The sequence below is a fragment of the Lynx rufus genome, unplaced genomic scaffold, assembly GCF_022079265.1.
Source record: "Lynx rufus isolate CCGP_SWC_20201006 ecotype Redwood Valley unplaced genomic scaffold, mLynRuf1.p SCAF_8, whole genome shotgun sequence".
NCBI classification, from domain to species: Eukaryota; Metazoa; Chordata; class Mammalia; order Carnivora; family Felidae; genus Lynx; species Lynx rufus.
In genome coordinates, this window is record NW_025814896.1 from 27,902,880 (window position 1) to 27,927,521 (window position 24,642).

Below are 24,642 nucleotides of genomic sequence, written 5' to 3' on the forward strand. Positions count from 1 at the left end.
ACCCCCAGATCTTGGTGTCAATATAGCATCCTCCACTGTATGAAACCAGGGCTCCTTGGGGAGAAGTCTGATTTGAGGGCTGGGGCCCGGAAAGTACATAGTGAGCCTGAAACATCTAGAAGTGCTCAAGTAATGCTAGGAACATGTCAAAAGAGCGTAGGAGCTACTGGCCAAATCTGGGACAATTTGAGAATCAAAATAATGACCATAATAGATTATAATCCATTGAATAAAAATAGTGAATCCACACTGATATCATATGCATACACACACACACACACACACACACACACACACACACACACATGCATGAAGGAGGAGAAAGCTCTTTCTCAGAGTAGAATGTGTAATAACAAATGTAGAAGGAAGGATGGAAATATTATGGTAATAACTGACTCTGGCAGAATCATTGCTGGGTGCTAAAATAAAAACTACTCTGTGAAAATTTGTTGGGGACAGAGCATATACATAGTCTTAAAATACCCCCCCCCCAAGATGACCCATTAATTACAAAGAGGAGGAGGGTACCTTGACGGTGAGAAACAGGGCAGGTAGGACCCTAATCAAGCTGTCAAAGGTAGCGGGTGGCATCACCTGTTACAGGACAAACTGTCATGTGCCTCCAGGCGACCTGCACAGAGAAGAGCACCGTGTCACTTCTGCGATGTTCCTGCCAAAGACGCAAAACCTAAATCTGATCAGGAGGAGCAACTGGACGAACTCCAACTGAGGAAACTTCTACGAAATAACTGGCCTGTAATCTTGGTAAGCGTCAAGATAATGAAAGGAATGGAAAAACCGAGGGACTGTTCTGGATGAAAGGAGATGAAAGAGGTAAGACAACTGAATACAGTGATTATTTCTGGACGAATCTATTTGTTTATCATCAAAGATGCTATGCTTGGGGTGCCTGGGTGGCTCAGTCGGTTAAGCGTCTGACTTCAGCTCAGGTCATGACCTCACGGTTTGTGCGTTCGAGCCCCGCGTTAGGCTCTGTGCTGACGGTGCGGAGCCTGCTTGGGATTCTCTCTCTCTCCCTCTCTTTCTGCCCCTCCCCTGTTCTATCTCAAAATAAATAAAACTCCAAAAAAAATGTTATTTTGGGGAGAGTTGTTAGCACTTGACTGGGATCTGAACATTTGACAGTGGTAACGTGTCAGCAGCGAATTCCTGATTTTTCCGATTTTGCTGTGCTCATGCAGGAGAATTTCCTTGTTTCTAGGAACTACAGACTAAAGTATTTGGGGGCCATGGGGAATCAGGTCATCAACTTACTCTCAAATGGCTCAGAAAAAATCTCTCTATACAAAGAGAATGATAAAGCAAACGTGTTTAAATGTCAACATTTGGGGGTTCTGGGCGAGGGGTATGTAAGAATTCTTTGTGCAATGTTTGTAACTGTTCTGTAAGTTTTAAATTATTTCAAAGTAAAAAGCTAAAAAAAAAGTTATTCAGATGATGCTGAAACCATATAATGTCAGGGAGTGGTAAGGGATAGACCCAAAAATAAAGTGGGAGGGGGAATAGTAAATAAAAGGACAGTGCTCCTCTAAATGATGTGGTCAGGCCGGCCTCTCTGGGAGAGGATGTTTGAACAAAGACCTGGGTAAAGGGAGGGAGTGAGCCCTGTGAATATCTGTGGGGAGAGCCTTCCAGGCTGAGGGATCCAGCACACGAAAGGCCAGAGTGGAGCCAGCTGGGCATGTGTATTAATTTCTATTATCGTGCAACGAATTTCCATTAACTTAGTGGCTTAAAACAGTACCCATTTAGCTCACGGTTCTCTAAGTCACAAGTCTGACCACCCGTGCCGTATATCATAACCTAATCACGGGAGTAAATGCCAGCACGCGCCCAGTCCAGGGCATTATGCTGGGCATGTTCACCTGCGGGGGGGTTGCAGGGAGGGCTGGGAATGTTGGGGGACATCTTGGAATTCTGCCCACACAGAGTAGGGCCGGAAGAACAAGGGATCAGTGTGGCTGGAGAAGTGAGCAAGGGGGTGAGGGGCAGGCGAAAGCAAGTGTCTGAGGTGGACAGTCACATACAGACTGTGTGACCCAATGGGAAACTGAGGTCCAGAAAGTGACCTTGTGCATTTTGGCTCCTGAGGAAGGGGAGGGTCATGCCTATTCCCCTTGGACTCGCTTGAACTGAAGAGCAACCTTGGGGTGGGACCCAATAGATGATTTAAGTCAAAGGAGTTTGTACCTCCTACCCGTGGCCCTTGGGGAGCTGGTGGGCCGCCGGGCATGGGTGATGAATTGATCTACTCCATGCATTTGGCCCAGCAGGCACAGCGCGGGAAAAGCCACAGGCTCTTCAAGGGTCCGTGGAAAAGTCTGAAACCGAGAAAAGTTGGCTGGAAAATGTTTTCAAAAAGAAAACAAGGGGCGCCTGGGTGGCTCAGTCGGTTAAGCGTCCGACTTCAGCTCAGGTCACGATCTCACGGTCCGTGAGTTCGGGCCCCGCGTCGGGCTCTGGGCTGATGATGGCCCAGAGCCTGGAGCCTGCTTCCGATTCTGTGTCTCCCTCTCTCTCTGACCCTCCCCCGTTCATGCTCTGTCTCTGTCTCAAAAATAAATAAACGTTAAAAAAAAAAAAAAAGAAAAGAAAAAAAAAAAAAAAAAAGAAAACAAAAACACCTTCGCTGAAGTTGAGAACAATGCAGATTAATCGTCTGGGAGTGACGTTAGGTCACCTGGTGATCAGCAACTAATTCAACTCTCATAATAGTTCTGTGCGTGCCACAGTTCACGTGACTGCAGCTCGTGTCCAGTTTTTACTCCGTTTTCCATGGTAGCACGTGCAAGGTACAAAATAAAAATGCACAAAAGGGGACGCAGTGAGGCCTGGCCCCACCCCCGCCCCCTAGCCACCCCTCCCCCTCCCCCAAGGCCAATCTCCTGTCCTCGGAAGCGTTTTGCCACATACAAGTGATCATGTGTTGATATACACCTGAATCCCCCCTTTTCACGATGGTAGCTGATCTGCCTGCTTTTTTCCCCTTGGCGATTTGTCTTGGATGCTTCCGATTGGCCCAGATGGAGCTGCCCCTCCTTTTGCATTGCAGAGAGGAGTCTATTATTTGCATGAACTGTCACCCTGCCACTTTTTCTGACACCCCCGGGCGCTCTTGGCCTCTCCCTGGTCCCCAGGACAGTGACGGCTGTCTCCCTGCTTCCACTCAGGTGATGAGCAGGGGGTCTGGCTTGCCCAGTGACTGGCCAACAGGGCTGGGTCACACCATGTGAAGTGTGGGAGAGTTAAAGCCCCAGCCCCTAGGGCAAACATTGCCCACCGCTGTCCAGAGGAAGTCAGAAGACCGGGTGGAAGGAAGAAGAATTTCTCAGGTGCCCGAGGGCAGGGAGCGGAAGGAGGGGCTCAGTCCTGCCAATTTGAACGCTGTTGCTCACATCTCCTGTGCACACATACAAGCTTCTCTAGAATGTCCCCAGGGATGGGATTGCAGGGTTGTAGAGTGAGTGCAAAATAACGCCAAGTTGTTCTTCAAAGTGGTTGTACAAACTGACCCCCCATCACCAGTGTCCCGGAATCCTCCTTGTGCCACCCGAGGGATCAAACTGGGGATTTTTCCAGCTTTGGAAGTTTTGCCAATCTAGTAGACATAAAACGAACTTTTAATTTGGATTTTGCTAATTACTAAGAGGTTGAGCATCTTTTTGTATGTTTATTGGCTGTCCATGTTTTCTGTTCTTTATGTCTGTTCAAATCTGGACTCTGTTCTTCTTGATCGTCTTACTGACTTGTAGGCGCTCTGTATATATTTCAAGCCCGATCTTTGTCAGTCAGACCGTGACACACTTTTCCCAGCTTGTGACTTACCATTTTCACTTTTTTTACTGTGACTTTTGAACAGAGTATTAATTCTAATGGAGATTAATTTATTAATATTTGCCTTTATGGGGCACCTGGGTGGCTCAGTCGGTTAAACGTCCCACTGATTTCAGCCCAGGTCATGATCTCATGGTTTGTGAGGCTCTGAGCTGCTTGGGATTCTCTCTCTCGCCCTCTCTCGGCCCCTCCCATGCTTCCGCGTGAATGCGTTTGCTCTTTCTCTCTCGAAATAAACAAATAAACATTAAGAAAAGATTTGCCTTGGGGCGCCTGGGTGGCTCAGTCGGTTAAGCGTCCCACTTCAGCTCAGGTCATGATCTCGCGGTCTGTGGGTTCGAGCCCCGCATCGGGCTCTGTACTGACAGCTCAGAGCCTGGAGCCTGTTTCAGATTCTGTGTCTCCCTCTTTCTCTGACCCTCCAGTATTCATGCTCTCTCTCTGTCTCAAAAATAAATAAATGTTAAAAAAAAATAAAAGAAAGAAAAGATTTATTTGCCTTTATGGTCTGGACTTTTTGTTTCCCATTTAAGAAATCCTCTCTAACCCAAATCCATCCCAATCTTTCTACAATGCGTGTGTATGTATATTTTAAAAGGGACATCTTGTATATTCTCTTTTGTAGCTACTTTTCTACTTAATAATATACATGAACATTTTCCGTGTCTAAATATTTTACAGCTTCATCGGTAAATGGTTGCATCATTGCCCATCATGTGGACTATCGTATCTATTTACTGAATCTCCTATCGATGACCATTCAGGGGTTTTTTTTTTTGCAACTTTTCTTATTAACAGTGCTGCCAAGAACATCGTGCAGCTGTTGTGGTTTTCCACGTTCATGACGGTTTCTTCTGGATAAAATCATGACGGTTTCTTCTGGATAAAATCCTAGGACAGAAATTGCCCATCCAATCAAAGGATACATTTTACCAAATTTGCCAGAGGTCTCCCTTCCGAGTCCTTTCCTGGAAACAATAAGCCATTGTGTTAAATTGCCCTTCTCCAAAGTGAAGAATCAGCAAAATAGACGGATGGCACTGGGTAGGGGGTCCTGGAGACTGTGTGTTTGAGCGGGAGTGGTTAGTGGGCATGTTCGGTTGCAATGGTGTGCATGGAGATCGTCACCCTGGCAAACACAGACTTGACTCCCTCTGTCCCTTCCCACACCTCCACAGGGGAGACACCTTCATTAGGGGGTGCTGAGAGAAGAGAGCCAAGAAATGCCCAGGGAGGCGAGCTTGGGTGATGATTCCCTGCCAATTAATTGTATTTGGGAGGGCAGAAGTTGCTACCTCAAGTAGACCTTTGTGCGTTGAAAGCCGGAAATGCTCTCGCTTAAGGCTGTTGCCACCGGGGCTGGGCATGTATGGCTCTCAGGAAAGGTCTGGCCAGGTGACCAAAGGAATAATTAAAAAAAAAAAAAAAAAGTTCCCCAGAGAACTCTCAACTCAAGAGCGTGAAAACTTTGGATCAGATCTCCCATCTGGCTGGAGGTATCAGACTTTTAATACTTAAGCGTTTATTTTAGCGATTATCAACATATATCCTCTTCTTACAATCACCAATGCATTTATTTATTTATTTATTTATTTATTTATTTACGTAGAGCCAACAGGGGGCTTGAACTTATGACCCTGAGATCAAGACCTGACCTGAGATCAAGAGTCAGATGCTTAAACAACTAAGCCAGGTGCCCTATATCAGGATGCTAATTTTTATTAATGGCAGGGCTCTATAGTTTCTCATTAGCATGAACTGGCTTTATTTATTTGTTTATTTTATTTATTTTTTTAACGTTTTTATTTATTTTTGAGACAGAGAGAGACAGAGCATGAACGGGGGAGGGTCAGAGAGAGGGAGACACAGAATCGGAAACAGGCTCCAGGCTCTGAGCTGTCAGCACAGAGCCCGACACGGGGCTCAAACTCACGGACCGTGAGATCACGACCTGAGCCGAAGTCGGCCGCTTAACCGACTGAGCCACCCAGGCGCCCCTATTTGTTTATTTAAAAAAAATTTTTTTAATGTTTATTTCTGACACAGAAAGAGAGCATGAGTGGGGGAGGGGCAGAGAGAGAGAGAGAGGGAGACGCAGAATCCCAAGCAGGCTCCAGGCTCCGAGCTGTCAGCATAGACCCCGATGCGGGGCTCGAACTCACAAACCGTGAGATCATGACCTGAGCCGAAGTCGGTCGCTTAACTGACTGAGCCACCCAGGCGCCCCTGGCTTTATTTTTTTTTTTTTAATGAGGCAATTTAAAGAAAAAAACAATGTTAGGAAATTGTTATAAAATACAGACAGAATGCCAGTGGGAGCTGGGAAGGTGGTGTGGTTCTATCGAAACTTTGAGAAACTCTGCCTTAATGGAAACCCCTCCTTCAAAGAAGCCTTAAGCGAGACGTGGCTGGGTGGGGTCGGGGAAAAGCAGACCCTTGGGATTCCGGGTGGAGGGTGCTGGGGAGCTCTGGAGGACGTGGCCGCCACATTTGGAGAAGCGCGCAGGGTTCTTCGTAGTATTGAAATAATATTTAAAAAAAATTATTTTTAATGTTTATTTATTTTTGAGACAGAGAGAGACAGAGCATGAATGGGGGAGGGTCAGAGAGAGAGGGAGACACAGAATCCGAAGCAGGCTCCAGGCTCTGAGCTGTCAGCACAGAGCCCGACGCGGGGCTCGAACTCATGGACCGCAAGATCGTGACCTGAGCCAAAGTCAGACGCTCAACCGACTGAGCCACCCAGGCGCCCCGTATTGAAATCATATTTAGGGACTAAAAAGTGTGTTTCTCTCTTGGCGTCATTTGACACTCAGAGCGACTTGGTGACATTTCTGGCAATGACACATCACTTGACAGAGGGAAATTGAGAACGAGAAGCAGCCATTTGCCTGTGGTCATGGGGTGAGTAAATGGGGGAGGATGGCTTGGCCCCTGACACAAGAGTGTGTCGGGATTTGGACCTCTGGGACCAGGACACCCACAGCTCTTTCATGATAATGATAACAACAGCCATTAGCATTTATTGAGCGCTTACTGGGTGCCGGCTCTCTGCTAAGCACCTTTGGCTGTCTTGATGAACGCCTTACACTAACCCTGTCAGGGGATCCGTCGTTACTTCCCAGAAAGCGTTGAGGAAGGAGTTACTGATTCACGGCACCTGCTCTTATAGACACTTGAATTCTAGTAAGGGAGAGGGGAGAGACGGAAAGTGACCACGGAAGGCATAAATGAGTGAGATAATTTCACATAACAATAGATGCCATGAAGAAAACCAGCAGGGAATATGATATAGTCTCTGGAGAAGGGGAAGGAATTGCCCCATAGGAGGCCGCCAGCGGAGGCTTCTCTGAGGAGGTGACATTCTGGAGCCAGAATGTAGCGGATTGGAGTCCGGGCCATTTGAGAGCCCTGCTCATGACTCCAAACCCACCCCAACTTCTATCTCGTGTGGATCATAGAATGTTTCTGCCAGAGATGCCTTGCTCCTTTGTTAAGCATTTGGAAATTGTGGCTTATGGATCGGAATGTCTCAGACCTAGGAATGGAAGGATGATAGGATATTGGATCTGGAAGAGGTCTCACCCAAGGAACCACCCCATCTAATTCCAAGGGCTCAACCTAAGCGGGTTTGTGCAATGCTTGGAGGTCTCTCTAGGTGGAGAGAAACCAAGTCCCAAAGATGAGATGGGTCCTGCTAAGAGCTGTGGCTTACCTTCTGGGGTTTGTTGTTGTTGTTGTTTGTTTGTTTTAATATTTATTCATTTTGAGAGAAAGAGATAGAGAGCAAGTGAGGGAGGGGCAGAGAGAGGGAGACAGAGAATCCCAAGCAGGCTCCGTGCTGTCAGTGCAAAGCCCAATGCGGGGCTCAAATTCACAAACTGAGATTATGACCTGAGCTAAAACCAAGAGTTGGACGCTTAACCAACTGAGCCCCCCAGGCGCCCCGAGCTGTGGCTTACAATTGTGCAGGTTGTGCGGGGCTCAAGGGTGCCCAGCTGGGGGCTAAGAGGCTGCCTGGAGCCCTGTGGAGGGGTTGCCTTGTACCAGGAAGAAGGGCTGTCTGTTTCTGACTCACAGAAAGGAATGCTACGGGCTAGTGGTGGCCCTGAGCCCGCCGGAGGGTGGCGGTAGAAATTAGCCCCCACGTCACCTGCCTTTTCTCCATTCTGCTTGCGGAGAGGGCAGGAGGGTGGAACATTGTCACCATTTGAGGATGGCCGTGGCCCTTCTTGACTGCAGTGACGGGGGATGGTGCTTTGCATACAGGCCTTATGGGGCAGCAGAGAGGAAGGGCTGGGGCTCCCTGGGGTGTTTGTGGAGCTGACAGGCTGAGGAGTGGGCAGGGCCGGGGGCGGGGGTGGCCCAGAAGTGCCTTATCTCCTCTGGGCCAGTGTCAGCTCCTGTCCCCAGCCTACAGCACATGCTGGAACTGCCAGCCTGAGACTGGGGACTGCAGTGGATTTGCATTTATATTGGAGACTTCTGTTTCCAGGGCCTGGGGGGAGGAGGGTGGCCACCATGGTCAGCTGAGCGAGATACAGGCGAGGAGGGGCCCATAGCCCTGTCCTGCCAGGGGCACGGGAAGTGGCCGGTGGGTTGGGCCTGCCTGGCTGAGGAACAGTGGCACAGAAGGTTCTCTGGGCACAAGGCCGGGCCTGACAGCCTGCTGGTCCACCCCCCCAGCCGCTTGCCAACGTCAGCTGGGAGTTGGCTCTGCCCCACGGGCCTGGGAGAAAGGTCATAGGCCTGTGCCAGCGACGGACGGGCAAGGCAGAAACACTCCTGTGACCGAGTACAAGCGTGTGCCGTCCTGTCTAACTCTCTCCTCAACCCATGAAGTTGTTTCAACCAAGAAAACCAAGGCTCAGAGGGGCTTGCAATTCGTCCAAGGTGAACGGGCTCCTAATCCAGTGCCCCCCCCCTCCCCCGAAGCCACCTCCCAGTAATGCTCAGGCTACTCAGGTGCTCTGGGACACCTGATTTTGCGAGCGATGAAGGAGGTCATCACAAGACTCGTCCCAGACGCATGGCATTGCTAGGACTAGTTTTGTGATGGCTTAGGCGTCGTGGTGAAGTCCGTGGTCATGACTCTGTTCGGACCGGGCTGCTCCCTGCCTTTCGGGGGGGTGCAGCTTCTCCCTGCGAGATTTCAAAATGGGGGAAGGAACAGAAGGAAGGAGAGAAGGAAGGAACAAGGCAAGTGTGAAGAAGGGAGGGAAAGAAAGGAATGGAAGAAGGGATAGAAGGCAAGAAGGACAAATGGAAGAGGGGGCTGGATGGGAATAAGGCGAGAAGGGAGGAAGGAGAGCAGTCAGAAGAAAAGTCAAGGCCAGGGGGCACCAGGGAGAGCCGTCCGGAGCCCCTGCAGGTGTGCTGGTTGCCATTATAGACCCCCGCACTGTTGGGAGTCCCCTCTGTGACCTTTCCTGGCTGTTGTATTGAGTGGTGTCCCCCTCCCCGCCCTCCTGCTCCTCCCCCTCCAGCTGAGGCCTCCTGACCTCCAGGAACTGGCTGAGCTCTGCTCCAGGTGGGGGACCAGTGATGGCCTGATGGGGGCTCCAGGAGCAGAGGTCAGGGCCCCACGTGATCCTGGGGCTTTATTTTCATCCCTTAGTGCTTTGCTGCTTCTGGAGGGGGGCTCTGCCTTGCTCTTTGGGTTCTCTTCACTCCCTCCCGCCTCCACCCCTCCAGACGGAGGTCTTGGCCCCATTCCCCCAGCCTGTGACTGTGGGCTCGCAGCTGACAAACCTCCTGGTCCTGGCTCTCCGTCCAGCAGTACAAGCCCTCCCTGTCTGTCACCAAACAGTCAGGACGGCCTGTTCCACCTGGCAGGCTGGCTACTGCCCAGCTTAGTCTTGGGAAGTGCGCACGGGCTCTGACACCACACTGCCTGAGTTCAAATCCTGCTCCTTCCTCGCTGTGTGGCCTCGGGCAAGACCCTTTGCCTCTCTGAGCCTCTGACTCCTCATCAATTAATGGGCACAATGCTAGGACCTACCTCTTGGATGGCTTGCTGGATTATACGAGATCGTGCACGGAAAGTGCTTGGCTCAGCGCCTGGCGGCTAGTAAGCACCCGAGACCTGTTAGCTCTTATCCAAGGTCTATCTTTCCAGAGCCTGTTCGGCCGTGGCCGTGGGGCCGTGGGGTTCCAGAGACCCCGCCCGGCGCCTCCTGCATTAACCCCTCGATGCCTAGTGTCACCTGATATGACTGTTTCAACGCAAATAGCACCGAGCCCTGATCTCATACCACTGCCACCCGGCCCCGTTAACATTTAATGAGGGCTCATGATGGGACAGGCGTTGTATAATCCGTTTCAAATTATGGCTCCAAAAGCCGTGATAGTCTTCTCGTCAAGAAGTGGGGTCTGGGGGCGCCTGGGTGGCGCAGTCGGTTAAGCGTCCAACTTCAGCCAGGTCACGATCTCGCGGTCCGGGAGTTCGAGCCCCGCGTCAGGCTCTGGGCTGATGGCTCAGAGCCTGGAGCCTGTTTCCGATTCTGTGTCTCCCTCTCTCTCTGCCCCTCCCCCGTTCATGCTCTGTCTCTCTCTGTCCCAAAAATAAATTAAAAACGTTGAAAAAAAAATTAAAAAAAAAAAAAAGAAGTGGGGTCTGTGTTCTCGCTGTGTTTGGAAGTGGCCATGTCACTTCTGCTTGCATTCGGGGGACACTCACTCTTGGAACCCAGCGGCCATGCCGCGAGGAAGCTCAGGACTCCAGGAGAGTCCACACGTGGGTGCTCCGGCCAATAGCTTCAGCTGAACTAGTCTCGATGGCCAGACGTGTAAGGGAAGACGCGTCTAGATGATGCCGGCCCCTGGGGGGGGGTCACCTCTGTCCAGCTGAGGCCCCGGCCACCGTAGAACAGAAGGAAGTCAGGTCCGGTGTGCCTTGTGTGAGTTCCTGACCCCTAAGAATCCGTGAGCCCGGGGAACGTCTTGACAACACTGTGTTTGGGGGGTTGTTACGCATCAGTAAATAGCAGGAACCCCCACACTGCCTCACTGAAACTCTACGACAATAGCAAGCTGTTGTTCCAATCACCTCCATTTCGTAGCTAATGGAATTAAGACCCAAAATGTTTCGGGAAGTTGCCCGAAGTCACAGAGCTCTTTTTAATTTTTTTTCTAATGTCTATTTACTTTTGCAGAGAGAGAGAGAGAAAGAGAGAGGGCATGAGTGGGGGAAGGGCAGAGAGAGAGGGAGACACAGAATCTGCAACAGGCTCCAGGCTCCGAGCTGTCAACACAGAGCCCGACGCGGGGCTCGAACTCACGGACCGCGAGATCGTGACCCGAGCCGAAGTCGGATGCTTAACCGACTGAGCCACCCAGGCGCCCCCGAAGTCACAGGGCTCTCAAAAGCCGGGATATGTGTGTGTGAGTCTGACTTGGAAGCTGTGCCCTGAAGAATCATGCCATGTCCTACAAAACCTGATGGGCCAGAGGTGACTGGATGTCGTCTTGAGGGCCTTGGGGGACTGTGGGAAGGCACTGAGGTGATTTGTGAGATCAAGAGAGGACACTAAGAAGCTCTCTTGGGTCAGGGAGACTGGGTGGCTCAGTCGGTTAAGCGTCCGACTCTTGATCTCGGCTCAGGTCGTGATCTCACGATTCGTGAGTTTGGGCCTCGTGTCCAGCTCCATGCTGACAGTACGGGGCCTGCCCCTTCCCTGCTCATGCTCTCTCTCTCTCTCTCTCAAACAACAACAACAAAGCTTCTTTAAAAGCTCTCTTGGGTATCGTGTGGAAGGTGGGTAACAAGGGGCTGGAGGTGGCCCACAAGAACGGACAGTGCCATTCTGCCATGGCCCCTGTCCTCTCTGCCCTGCCCCTCAAAGCTTCGAGAAAAGCAGTAGAAGCCCTGGTCTCAGGCCCGCAGGAGCTCTGCACCTGTCCCAGCTGGGTCCAGCCAGGGACGCCAGCCAGTTGGGCTGATCCAGGCAGCCTGGGCCAGGAGCTTCAGGGCTATTGTGAGCAGGACATCGAAGGCCAGCAGAGGGGCACCTGGGTGGCTCAGCTGGTTAAGCATCCAACTTCAGCTCAGGTCATGATCTTGTGGCTTGTGAGTTTGAGCTCTGTGTGGGGCTCTGCACTGACAGCGTGGAACCTGCTTGGGATTCTCCCTCCCTCTTTCTCTCTGCCCCTCCCTTGCTTACACGCTCTCTCTCTCAAAATAAATAAATAAACTTCAAAAAAGAAGACCAGCAGAGTCCTCTCCCCCATTCCCCTGGAGGTAGGCCACAGAGCTCCGAGATCGTTTGTGCTAACCGGACCTGTTCGTTTTGGAATTGGCCATAAGTGGCAGAGAGCCCAAAAGAAGAGTGACTTACAGGAGACAAACACTGGTTTCTCTTTCTTATGAATGGTCTGGAGGCAGGCAGCCCTAGGCTGACAAGATGGGTCCTCAATCCCCAGGGACCCAGGCCCTTCTTCTGTCTTGTTCCACCATCCTCAACACCTCGTGGTCCAAAGTGGCTGCACATTCTCCAGCTATCATGTCGACATTCCAGCCAGAGGGAAGGAGGAAGAGGCAAAGAATATCCCCTCTCTCCTCGAGGATCTCTCCCAGAAATTGCAGGTGGGTAGTCTCCTTACTCCTCTTGGCTGGACTGGAGACACACGGCTATACCACTAACTACGAGAGTTAGTGTGGTCTTGATTCTGGGTGTCCACATGCCTAGCTCTATCTAGGGGTTCTAATCCTGGGCGGGGGGGAAGGGAGGTAATGAGCATGGGGAGCCACCCGCCCTACCCGGCAACCTGGCAGCCAGAGTGAGTGTTTTGAAAATCAGACCAGATCATTTTACTCTGCTGCTGAAAATCGTTCCCTAGCTCCGTCTGCTTCCAGGATAAAGGTGACATCTCCATTAAGTTCCCAGGGCTGTCTGCCCAATCTCACCGTAGCCCACCTCTCCAGCCTCACCCCCAATCCGCCTCCGCCGCTGAACTCAAACCGTGCCCACCCCCACCCACACCTGGGGCTTCCCTTGTGCTCTGGTCATTGGGGAAATCCAAATAACCCGGCAGGATTAGCTACAGAGGCAGTTAATGACTATAGGGCTGTGGTTATAAAACCCCTACCGCGTGCCCGGTGCCTATGTACATTTTCTCATTTTCATCCTCACAGCGGCCCTGGAGTGGGCCACAGTCCTGCTGAAAGTGGCGGGGATTCCACAGTCCAGCTTTCAGATGGGGAGACAGAAGTCTCCGGAGGGAAGGAACCTGCCCAGGGTCCTACACCCCATCAGCGGCACCCCATCTCTGCGAGACCCTTGCACGCTCGGCTCATTCATGCAACAGATATTTACTGAGCACCTACTGGGTACCAGGCACTGTGTTAACTCCTGGGATCACAGCCATGAGGAGAACGGGCATATAAATCCCTGCCTCTCGTGCAGCTGACGCTCTAGGGCAGGGATGGGGGGAGGGCAAGACCAACACGAACCGAACAAATCAGCAGCAGCTACCGGCTTCCCTCCTTTTTCATTCCTCCCACAAATATTTCTTGGGGACCTCTATTTCTGTAAGACACACACAGTCCTGACTCTCCTGGAGTGAGAGTCTAAGGGTGGAGACGGGCACTACATGAGGAGGCACGTAAATAAGCCAGATACGTTCAGATTGAAATAACGGCCGAGAAGAAAAGACGGTTAAGTGCCAGGGAGTGGGGGGCGGGCAGGGGGGGGTGGGGCAGTGGTAGTCAACCTTAGATGGGGTGACTAGGCAACGCAGCAGGGTGTTCCAGGTAGAGGCGCCAGCACATGCAGAGGTGCAGAGGTAGGACAGAGCTCGGGGCATGGGAGGAGCTGAGAGAAGGCCAGGGTGGTCGGAGCAGGGTGGGAGGGGGCAGTTCAGAGGGAGAGGTTGGCAGGAGGGAAGGGGCTTGAGAAAGCCACCGAGGGGCACCGAAGAGAGAGAGGGATGACCAGCCCCCTGCGGGGCACCGCTCTGGGAGGCCAGTCATAGCTGCACCTGGGGGCTTCCCAGCCGGATCCCCAAAGGGTAGGGGCTGAGTGCCTGCTGGCATGGCGCGCCTGCCTCTGCAGAGAGAAAGCCCCCCCCCAGCCCCCTGCAGTGGAGTCCCCCTCGGCGGTGCCTCCACCTGCACAGCCGGGCAGGGCATTGTGTGCCGGCTCTGACTGGCGTACCTGGTGCTCTCGCTAGCCTGCTGGCTGCCTTGATTTAGGGGCTCGTGCTGGCTGGTTCTGGAGACTATTCCCTGAAGTCTAACCAGCTGGCACTAGGGTGGCCGAGGAGGAGGAAGCAAGCTCTGGGGATGGCCAGGGAAGAAACCATCCTTCGTCCTGGCAAGTCCACGGGACCAAGAGAGAAGTGTCTTGAGCATCTTTGAAATCGCGGCCTTCCCTTCTCTGGCCACCCTTCCCCTTGACGGAGAGCCTGGGGGCTCAGGCAGGAAGCAAGGTTCAAGTGCCAGTTTAGTGGCTATGCTTAGAAACGCTCTCTCCCTCTCTGAGCCTCAATTTCATCTGTACAATGGCAGAGTTGACCTGGCGAAGCCCATGGTGTAAATTCTACAGCCAGACTGACTCTTCACTCTCCCATCCGGTGACTGTTTGAACTTAGCTAAGTTACTCAACCTTTTGGTGCCTCAACTGACCCACCTAGAAAATGGGGGGTATAGTAATGGTATTTATTTCCAGGGTTGCGTCAAGATAGAGTTATGTGTCTCTGTTGCTTGGAACAGGATCTGCCACACGATACGGGCTACATGTTTTAACTCTGATTGTTACTGCTGTTCAAGTCTTTAGAGAAGGTTGTGCTAGAAAGACTTGCCGGAGACAACTAAGTCCGTTTGTTTGTAAACTTTTGGTCTTTGTTTGGAACAGAGAAGCTCTGCATTGCTGAAGAGAAATTTTACTCAGAGCCCCAGCTGTTCGAAAGGGATGGGAGGGGGGTGCCTGCCCCACCTGCTCCCCCGTCTCTGTGTCTGCAGCTCCCAAGGGGGCTACTGGAGCATAATTTGAAAACCCTTGCTCAGTTTGTCTCCTTGAGCTCACAGTCAGGGAAACAGACTGAGAGAGAGGCAGGGACTAGCCTGGGCCCCACAGGGAATAAGTCGCCCAGCCTAGCTCAGAACCCAGATTTTCTGGTTTTCTCAGTGCAAGGCAAGGGGCAGGGGCTAGGAGAAAAGCAAGGACCAGAAGCTGCTTAGGGGACTGGGTGCATTGTGGCATCGAGTCATTAGCATGCAAATGACATGCAAATCGATGCAAAACAGCATGTTTTATGCTAATTTGCAGAGTCGAGAGCTTCGACATTTTTGGTAACAGGGCAGCAGTCCTGGTCCCTGGGCATTGCCGAACACGCGTCCCTTTTTTCTTTCTTTCTTTCATTATTATGATCAGGGGCCCCGATATCTTGGTTTGGTTGTAACCCTGCCTCTTTCCGGCCAGCCTGGCTCCTGTCACCCTCAAGGGCTCTCTCCCTAATCCCCTGATCCTGCCTGGGCCCAGGCACAGGCCTGGGCAGTGGGTCAGAGAACCAGGACTCAGGAGTCGCCAGTCAGTGCCAGGAGGTGAATCCATCCTGGAAGCCACTTCTCCAGGAGTCTGAAGGGGCTGCTGCTCCCCTGTGCCAACTGGTCTGTGGACATTTGGGACACAGCCTCCAGGACCCCCAAACTGTCCTTAAACCCTGGTTTGGTGCTTCCCCTGAGCAATCATGGCCGCCGTGGCTCTTGTGCCACTGTCCATTTAGGGCTGGCCTGCCTCACAGTGGGGTGGACTGTCCAGGGTCTGCTTCTTTATTTATCAGATCACCCAGGGCCAGGGACACAGGTTTGGGATGTGTTTGGTAGTTTGAGGACTGAATCAATACATGGAGGTCTGGAAGTAGAGCGGATGGTAAGCTTGCAGTCTCTGAACCCAGACAGCTTGAATTCAAATCGTGACACCACACTTTTTGAGAAAATAGTCGTACTGATAGGTAACATTAATTGAGCACCTACCGTGTTCTAGGTGCTTTGCTTTGTGTTACCGGGCGTGCTGTCTCTGATCTAGTATCCTGTAAGGTGGGATACTATCGCTCCCTTATCTAAGGTCACATGCCCAGGGAAATGACTAAAAGGGCATTTCTAATTTTTTTTTTTCAACGTTTATTTATTTTTGGGACAGAGAGAGACAGAGCATGAACAGGGGAGGGGCAGAGAGAGAGGGAGACACAGAATCGGAAACAGGCTCCAGGCTCTGAGCCATCAGCCCAGAGCCTGACGCGGGGCTCGAATTCACGGACCGCGAGATCGTGACCTGGCTGAAGTCGGCCGCTTAACCGACTGCGCCACCCAGGCGCCCCTAAAAGGGCATTTCTATTTGCTGAGGATGAGTTCCTCACCAGGCAGTGGCTCAAAGCCATCAGGGTGCCAGGCCTCTACCTACACTATCAGCCAACCTTTTGACACTGTTAAACTTGACCCAAGCCCTGTGCTCCTGGAAAACAGTGACGATTAAGAAATCCCCCCAACCTTTGTTTTCTGAAATTCCACTACTCTTCTCTGTTCAGAGAAATGGTTTACCACAAGCAACCACCTTCCTCACGTGACTTAGACAAGACCCTTGTCCATCTTTCTCTCCTAAGACTCAGATGACTTCCTGTTTGCCTGTGACCTTTCTCCTTTTGCCTGAACCTGCTGTTCAAGCCACCCCCCCCACTTTCCCATTCTTTGTCTCATGGTTCACTAGCTGAGATTAGAACTGTTTGTCCCATCTGAAAGTGGAAACAAACATTTAACCGTTCAGCTGACCAAGGAGCCCCCCCTTCCCCCCCATTGCAAGACAATCCCAGCTCTAAATTCCCCGTCTGTAACCTGTGTGCTCTTCCCTGTAAATCTAAGGAGAACCCACCCTGCCTAGACATCCTGCTCTTGGGATCCTGGGTGCCCTCCCTTGCAATAGCTTGAATAAAATCACCCCTCCACATTATCGGGTGTATTTGGGCTTTGACACTTTCCACCGCATCGTTTTCCACCTACAGCTTCGGCCCGGTAAGGGTCCTGCGTGTGACCTTGGGGCACTTCCTTAGCATGTCTGTGCCCCCGGGCTCCTCCCCTGCAAAACGGGATGCTCAGCTCACTAGCCCTACCTCCTCAGGTTGCGAGACCAGAGATCACACCAGGAAGCGCTTGGCGCGGTGCCCGGCCCAGAGCGAGCGCTCCAGAAATGTCAACCATTGTGCGCGCAGGAGAGCGGCCTGGACGGGGCCCGCGGGGGACACACGGCAGGCGGAAGTGGGGGTCTGGGGGTCGAAAGCTCATCTGGAGATCTATGCTTCCCTCCCACGCTGGGGGTGTGTGTGTGTGTGGGGGGGGTGCCCGGTTCCTTACCCCCGCCCGCCCCCCCCATCGCAAGCTGGGGCGGCGGGGGGGGGGCACACTCCTCACTGCTCCCCTCCTCGCCGCCCGTCTTTGATTGTGGCGAGCAGCGAGTCGCGGAGCAAATTAACTTTTTGCACACTTCATTATGCGTCGCCCCGCGTCCCCAGGGGCCGCGGCCCCGCCCCCGCCCCGCGCCGACTACTTGATTGGGCAATTAATCTTCGCGCCCCCCGCCCCCCGCCCCCCGCGCGGCCCCGGGCCTTTGTGCGCCTGCACGCGGGCCGCGGGCGCCCGCCCGGCCGCCCGGTCTGCTCGCGCTGATAAGGCGCCCCGCGCCGCAGGCCCCCGCCTTTGTCAGGGCGCCGGGAGGCCCGGCCGCCGCGCTGCCGTCTCGCACCCCGTCAGCGCGCCCCCGCCCCTTCGGCTCGGTCCATCTGTTTGAGCTGCACAATCCTCCAGCGGCCGGGGGCTGGGGGGAGGGGTCCCGCTCCTGGGCAGGGAGCCAGCACCCCCACTCCACCCGGCCGCCCCATGTGTGAGGAGTGACGCCCCTGAGCCCCCAGACACACACACACACACACACACACACACACACACACGCTCGCGGGGCCGCCCAATTAAGCAGTGAGGTAGTAATGAAGAAGGGGGGCCGCGAAGGAATGGGGAGGGGCTTCCCAGCAGTGTCCAAAAGAGGGGACCCGGCCACCCATCCTGTTCCCCAGGTGTGTGTTCCCCAGGTCTGGCTCTTGGCTCGGGGGTCTGCAGGCTCCAATGGCTAGAGTGGTGGTGGAGGCGGATGGAGGGTGGGAGGGAGAGTCCCCGGGAATTTGTCTGATACATCGTGCCTCTTTGTGCATTTTCCTGGGGCTTTGCCAACCGTTGACCCAGCCTCAAAAAGGCAGCCTGATTCCGGTAATGTTGAGAACCCGGGTCCTACATGGAGGGTAAATCCGAGGCTATTGTGGAGGCCAATGGCAGGGGGTGCAGAATGGGGTTCCGAAAATGCTCCCTGCCCACTACGTGAGGTTGTGTGTCAGAGAAGGACTCAGTGCCCAGCGGTACAGAGGTGATGGACCAGGTTGGTGCAGCGCTGGGCGCACAGCAAGTGCTCACAGGTGTTGGCTCTTGGTATTTCCTGTGGTTTTTCCTGGATGGGCACAGGGCCACAGTTGAAAACTGATGGCTAAGAGATGGTGCCGGAAAGAGGCCCTTGAGTTTCATCAGTCTCCTGCGCGGTGGGGTAGAGCCGTGCCTGGGCATGAGGTCAAAATGTGTGGCCTCTGCAGAGCTTGGGGTTGGGGCTGGGCAGCGTGGGGAGGTGGGTGTCTGAGGTCCTTGGGATGCGCCTGCACCCGCGTGCCGGTCTGTGGGTAGACGATTCACCCACCGTCTTCGCTAGTTCTCATGGAGGGTGTGACCCAGTGTCCAAAGAATGCCTGCACATGGGGCCGGAGAAGCACCTTGGTCCAGGCAGACCACCGGCAGCACTGACGGAGCCCTTGCTGTGCACAGAGCCCGCAGTCGCACCACCAGATGAGGCCGGCGTGAGCAAAGCAGAAGCTGTTGGCTCTGCCCTCACGGAGTCCCAGTCCGGTTTGGGAGGTGGATGAGAAATAAGAGAAACACGTAAGACTTGAGGTTCAGCGGGCGATTAGAGCTGTAGATAAAAACAAAGCAAGGCAGCTGATCATGTGTGGACCCCACCTGCTGGACCCCTCCCTCCTGCCCCCACCACAACACCCCATTCCTGGAGCAGTGAAGGCTGCAATCCTGGGCTTAGAGATCTACCCCCTGTGCACCTTATCTCCCACGCCCTAGGACCCAGCTTCCCTAGCTGGTCTGGGGCTGTGGGGCAGGGTTCCCTGGGATGACGGGCAGGCCTCAGTAGGCTGCCGCCTGTCCCCCCATTCCCGTGAAGCTGGTGGTGGTGGTTTCCTCTGATAATGACAGCCTCCAGTCTTGCGTGACTGAAAGGCCTCACGGGCCTACCGTCCAGAAGGGGCCCCGTGAGCGGGAGCTGAATAAAAATGGAGAAATAAGAAATACAGCCTCCCTCACCACCCCACCCCCCCTCACTCCCCTCATTGCTACAGCCCCTGAGGCCGAGGGTGGATAGCTTCTCCGTCCCTTTGCTGAGCTGAGTTAGTTAGCTGGGTATATACACCTCTGTATGGATACTAAGGTTAGGGGACACTCAGAACCAACAGAGGAATTACAAAAATTCTATTTGACTCTGAACAGCCCCCCTCCAATCTAGGCTCCCCCCACCCGCCCAGGTTTAGATCCCTCCTCAGCCCTGGTCCCTGATTCTGATGTTCTGGCTCTGAACATCCCCACATTCTAACGTTGTAGGCCTTTGAGTTTCTAGACTATTAACATTCTATGCATCTTGCTCGAACATTCTGGATTTCTGCCCCTATGCTCTAAAATTCTGGGCCTCCAAGATTAATTTTGTTGGGTTCTAACCATTGAAATCACAAATAAAGTCTACATGCAAAGTCACATAATACTAGTCATAATAATAGCAATTAACACTCTTTCAATCATGTTTTTATTCAACAGTTTGGTTTTTTTTTTGAGAATCTTCTAAGTGTCAGACACTGTTCTAGGCGTTATACAAATAAATAAATTGAAATAAATAAATAAATAAATAAATAAATAAATATTTATTTATTCATTTATTTAGAAGGTGATGTGTGCAGGAGAGAGGGATAGGAGTGAGGGGTTGCAGTTAAACGTGATGATCAAGGTAGGACATACGAAAAAGGTGACATTTGATTTTCTATTTGTTCTTTTTTTTTTTTTAATGTTTATTTATTTCTTGAGAGAGAGAGACAGAGTGTGAGCAGGGAAGGGGCAGAAAGAGAGGGAGACACAGAATCTGAAGCAGGCTCCAGGCTCTGAGCTGTCAGCACAGAGTCTGACACGGGGCTCGAACTCACAAGCCTTGAGATTATGACCTGAGCTGAAGTCAGATGCTTAACTGACTGAGCCACCCAGGCGCCCCTCTATTTGTTCTTTCAATTATTGAGATTTGAAATCTCAGTCTATAATTGTGGATTTCTTTCTCCTTGCAAGTTTATCAGTTTTTGCTTTATGTATTTTGAATTTCTGCCATCAGGGGCATAAACATTTAAAATTGAGATATGCTTTTGATTAATCGATCACTTACTCATTATAAGATGACTTTATAAAAAATCACCTTATATCTATCCCTGGTCAGAATCTTTGCTCTGAAATAACTTCTTAACTTTTGGTTAATATTAAATTAGCCACCCAATGTTCTTTCTTTCTTTTTTTTTAAAGTATATATTCTGATCCTTTCAGGAGTTGGATCACTGAAAGGTCACAATGATTTAGTATTGGCTTTCTCTAGACTAGGTATTCAAGTGAGCTTTTCTTTTTCAGTGTGTGTGTGTGTGTGTGTGTGTGTGTGTGTTGTGTTTTGTTTTGTTTTTGCCATCCTTTCTCCTTTCCCTTTCTGTTATGAGCTGAATTGTGTCCTCCCAGAATTTGTATGTTGAAGGCCTGGCCTCAGAATGTGACTATATTTTGTTGATAGGGCCTTTATTGTGGTAAATAAGTTAAAGTGAGGCCTTTAGGATGGCCCCTAATCCAATCTGACTGGTGTCCTTACAAGAAGAGGGACTTTGTATGCACGAATAGACACAAGGGCTGGGTGCACATGAGGAAGGACCATGTTAGGACACAGTGAGAAGGTGGCCATCTGCAAGCCAAGAAGAGAGACCCCAGAAGAAACAAACCTGTTGATATTTTGGTCTTTGATTTCCAGCCTCCATACATGTGACAAAATAAGTTTTTGTTCTTTAAGCCATCTAGTGTTCTTTTGATTAGTGTTAGCATGGTATATAGTTTTCCATCCTTATACTGTTGACTTGTGTCTTTATATTTAAAGTGCTTTTTGTTTTGTTTCCTTTTGTTTTTTGTAGGTGGCACATATTTGGGTCTTTTTAAAAAATCCAATCTGACAATCTCTGCTTTTTAATTGGAGGTGTTTAGATCATTTACGTTGAATGTGATTATTGATATGGTTAGATTTAAGTCTATTTGCTCGTTATTTGTCCTATCTGCCCGTTTCCTTTTTCTTATTTTTCTGCCTTATTTTTGATCAATTGATCACTTTTTATTATTCCATCTTACCTCCTTTGCTGGTTTATTAGCTATAATTCTGCAATTTTATTATTTCAGTGGTTACATTAGGATTTACAATATATATCTGTAACTGACCACAGTCTATTGTCAAATGATATTATACCATTTCATGTATAGTATAAGAATCTTATAGTAGTACACTTCCCTTTCTTTCTTCCTTCCAGATTTTGATTTTATTGTCCTACATTTTACTTATGTAAATGTTACAATGGCACTTATTGTTCAACCAGTAAATTATCTTCTAAATACTTTAAAATAATAAGGAAAAATCTTATATATTTACTCATGTAATTAACATTTGTGGTGCTCTTTATTCATTTGTGTAGATTCACATTTCCGTGTGGTATCATTTTCCTTCTGTCTAAAGGATTTCATTTATCATTTCTTGTAGTGCAGATCTGTTGGTGAAGAATTCTTTCAACTATGTGTGTCTGAAAAAACATTTTTATCTCACCTTCATTTTTGAAGGATATTTTAACTGGGTATAGAATTTTATGTTGACACATTTTTTTTCTTTCTTTGAGTTCAAAGATTTGCTCCACTACTTTCTCCCTTAGCTCATGTCCAACAAGAAATCCGCCATCATCCTTATCTTTGTTTCTCTGTATTTTTAAAAAAATATATTTATTTTGAGAGAGAGAGAGAGAGAGGCAGAGAGGGAAGGAGAGAGAGAGAATCCCGAGCAATCTCTGTGCTGTCAATGTAAAGGCTGAAATGGGGCTCCATCCCACAAATCGTGAAATCATGACCTGAGCCAAAATCAAGAGTTGGTTGCTTAACCAACTGAGCCACTCAGGTGCCCCTGTATTTTTTTTTAAGTTGAATTTCATACCCAGCACAGAGCCCAACATGGGGCCCGACTTGGGGCTTGAACTCATGACCCTGAAATCCAGGCCTCAGCTGAGATCAAGAGTCAGATGCTTAACTGACTGAGCCACCCAGGTGGTCCTTTGTATCTCTCTTTTTAAAATATTTTCCTCTTTGTCACTGGTTTTGAGCAATTTGATCATGATGGATAATTTTCTTTCAGTTTCTTGTGCTTGAGATTTATTAAACCTCTTGCATCTGTAGGTTTATACCTTACATCAGATTTGGAACATCTCAGCCATTCTTTTTCAAATATTTCCTTTGGGGACTTCAGTTACACATTAGGCTGCTTGAAGTTGTTCCACAGCTCCTGATGCTTATTATTATTATTATTATTATTATTCCTCTATGTGTTCCATTTTGGATAGTTTCTATCTGCTATCTCTTCAAATTCACTAACCATTTCTTTTGCTGTGTTTGGTCAGCCATTAATCCCAGCATATTTTTCATTTCAGACATTGCAGTTTTCATTTCTAGAAATTCAATTTGGATCTTTTACTGTCTTCCATGTGTCTCTTTAACTTTTAAACATACAGAATACAGTTTTAATAACTGTTTTAATGTTCATAGTCCACTACTTCTGTGTCAGTTCTGGGTCAACTTCAATTGATTCATTATTGTCCTCATTATGGGCCGTGTTTTTTGTTTCTTTGCATGCCTGGTAACTTTTGTTTGGATGCCAAATGCTACGAATTTTGCCTTTGTTGTCTGCTATATATTTTTATATTTCTATATCTTCTTGAGTTTTGCTCTGAGACTCGGTTAGATTACCTAGAAATAGTTTGATGCTTTCAAATCTTGACTTTATGATTTGCTGAGTGGGTCCAGAGCTGTGCTTTGTTGAGGGCTAATTCATCACCAATACTGAGAAAAGACCTTCCTGAGTACTATAAACAGTGCCCCATGGGTTATTAATTTTTTTTTTTCTATTTGGCTCTATTTTTGGTCCCGTGTGACTCCTGGACAGTGTTCTCTAGTCTTCTCCCATGTTTTTTTCCCAACCCAGAATAGTTTTATCAGACAAAAGCATCAACCAGTGTTCAGCCTAATACTCCAGGGGGACTTTCTGCAGCTCTCTGGAATTTTCTCTGTGTTCAGCTCTCTCCTTTCTGATACTCTGTCCTGCAAACTCAGCTTTCCTTGGTCTTCCTGGATTTGCGGCTGAATTTCCTTAACTCAGGGAATCTTCTGGGTTTCACCTGGGTTCCCTTTCCCTGTGCTAGGATCTGGAAACTCTCCCCAGGCAGTAAACTGGGGACTTCATAGGGCTTTACTTTGTTTGCTTTCCGTCCGTTACAGATCACTATCCTTTATTGCCTGGTGCCCAGTGTCTTGAAAACTATCATTTCATATATTTTGCCCCGTTTTGTTGGCTTGTTTCAAATGGGAGAGTAAATCCAGTCCCTGACGTTCCATCTTGGCGGGAGCAGATGTCAAAGGGGACATTTGAACACAAACCGGAGGGGATGGGATGAACCATGACAACATGGGGGCTGGGGGAGAAGAGTATTCTAGACAGTGGGAACAGCAGGTACAACAGCTCTGTGCATGTGTGCCTGAGAGTGTTGGAGGAACAGAAGGAGGCCAGTATAGATGGAGCAGGGATGCTGGGGGGAGGGGGGCAAGAGGCGGATGAGATACCAGCTTGTGTAGGACATTACAGGCCATGGTAAGAGCCTTGGATTTTATACCAAATGAAATGGGAGCTATGGGAAGGTTTGGGGCAGAGGAGGAACATCTTTTGACTTACATTTTACAGGATCTCGGAGTTGACTGAAGTAACTGAATTAATTGAGAGACGCAAGAGTGAAAGCTTGAGACAGCTGGGAGCCGGTGCACTACAGCAGGCAACAGATGATGGTGACTCGGATACACCATTAAGGGGGTTATTAATTAGGAGGGGGCTTGAGGGAGACTTCCGGGGTGCTCTCATGCTTCTCTGTCTTGATCTACGTGGAGGTTACATCATGTGCTCACTGTGTGAAGATAACTGTTAGATGTGAGGGAAAGGAAAGGGTCCAGGATAATGCCATGGGAGGGTTTGAGAATCTTTTTTTCCACGAGTGTAGTTTGTGTGATGGATTCTGGAGCTACGGGTGGCCCACCTGTGCCTCCAGGAGGTCAGAGTCCCTGAGAGTGAAACTAACAATGAAGAAATCAAAGTCAAGATGGAGGGAGAGATGGGGTCCTCACATTAACATGTCAGCACCTGGATCCAGCCATGCCTGAAGCCATACCTGAAGCCATGCCTGAAGTACTCTGGCCTTCTCAGTTATATAAATCAATATTTTTTTTCTTTCTCTCATTTGCTAAAGAGTTCAGATGGATATGACTTCCTTGCATGCTTTCCTCTGTGTACACCATCCCAGGGACCCTCCATAGAAGCTATTTCCTGTCTCTTTTCAACACCT

The 24,642-nt window shown here is 50.1% G+C and overlaps 1 long non-coding RNA gene across 2 annotated transcripts in view; it reads left to right on the plus strand.

The window, feature by feature from the left end:
• LOC124504313 (uncharacterized) overlaps nucleotides 1-24,642 on the plus strand; it is a 70,709-nt gene that overhangs the window by 32,589 nt on the left and 13,478 nt on the right. Inside the window, exons 2-3 of one of the 2 annotated variants that reach the window (XR_006960370.1) lie at nucleotides 627-834; nucleotides 23,991-24,091. This is a non-coding gene — a long non-coding RNA (uncharacterized LOC124504313). The remainder of the gene's footprint in view (nucleotides 1-626; nucleotides 835-23,990; nucleotides 24,092-24,642) is intronic. The other variant, XR_006960369.1, reaches the window with a different exon arrangement.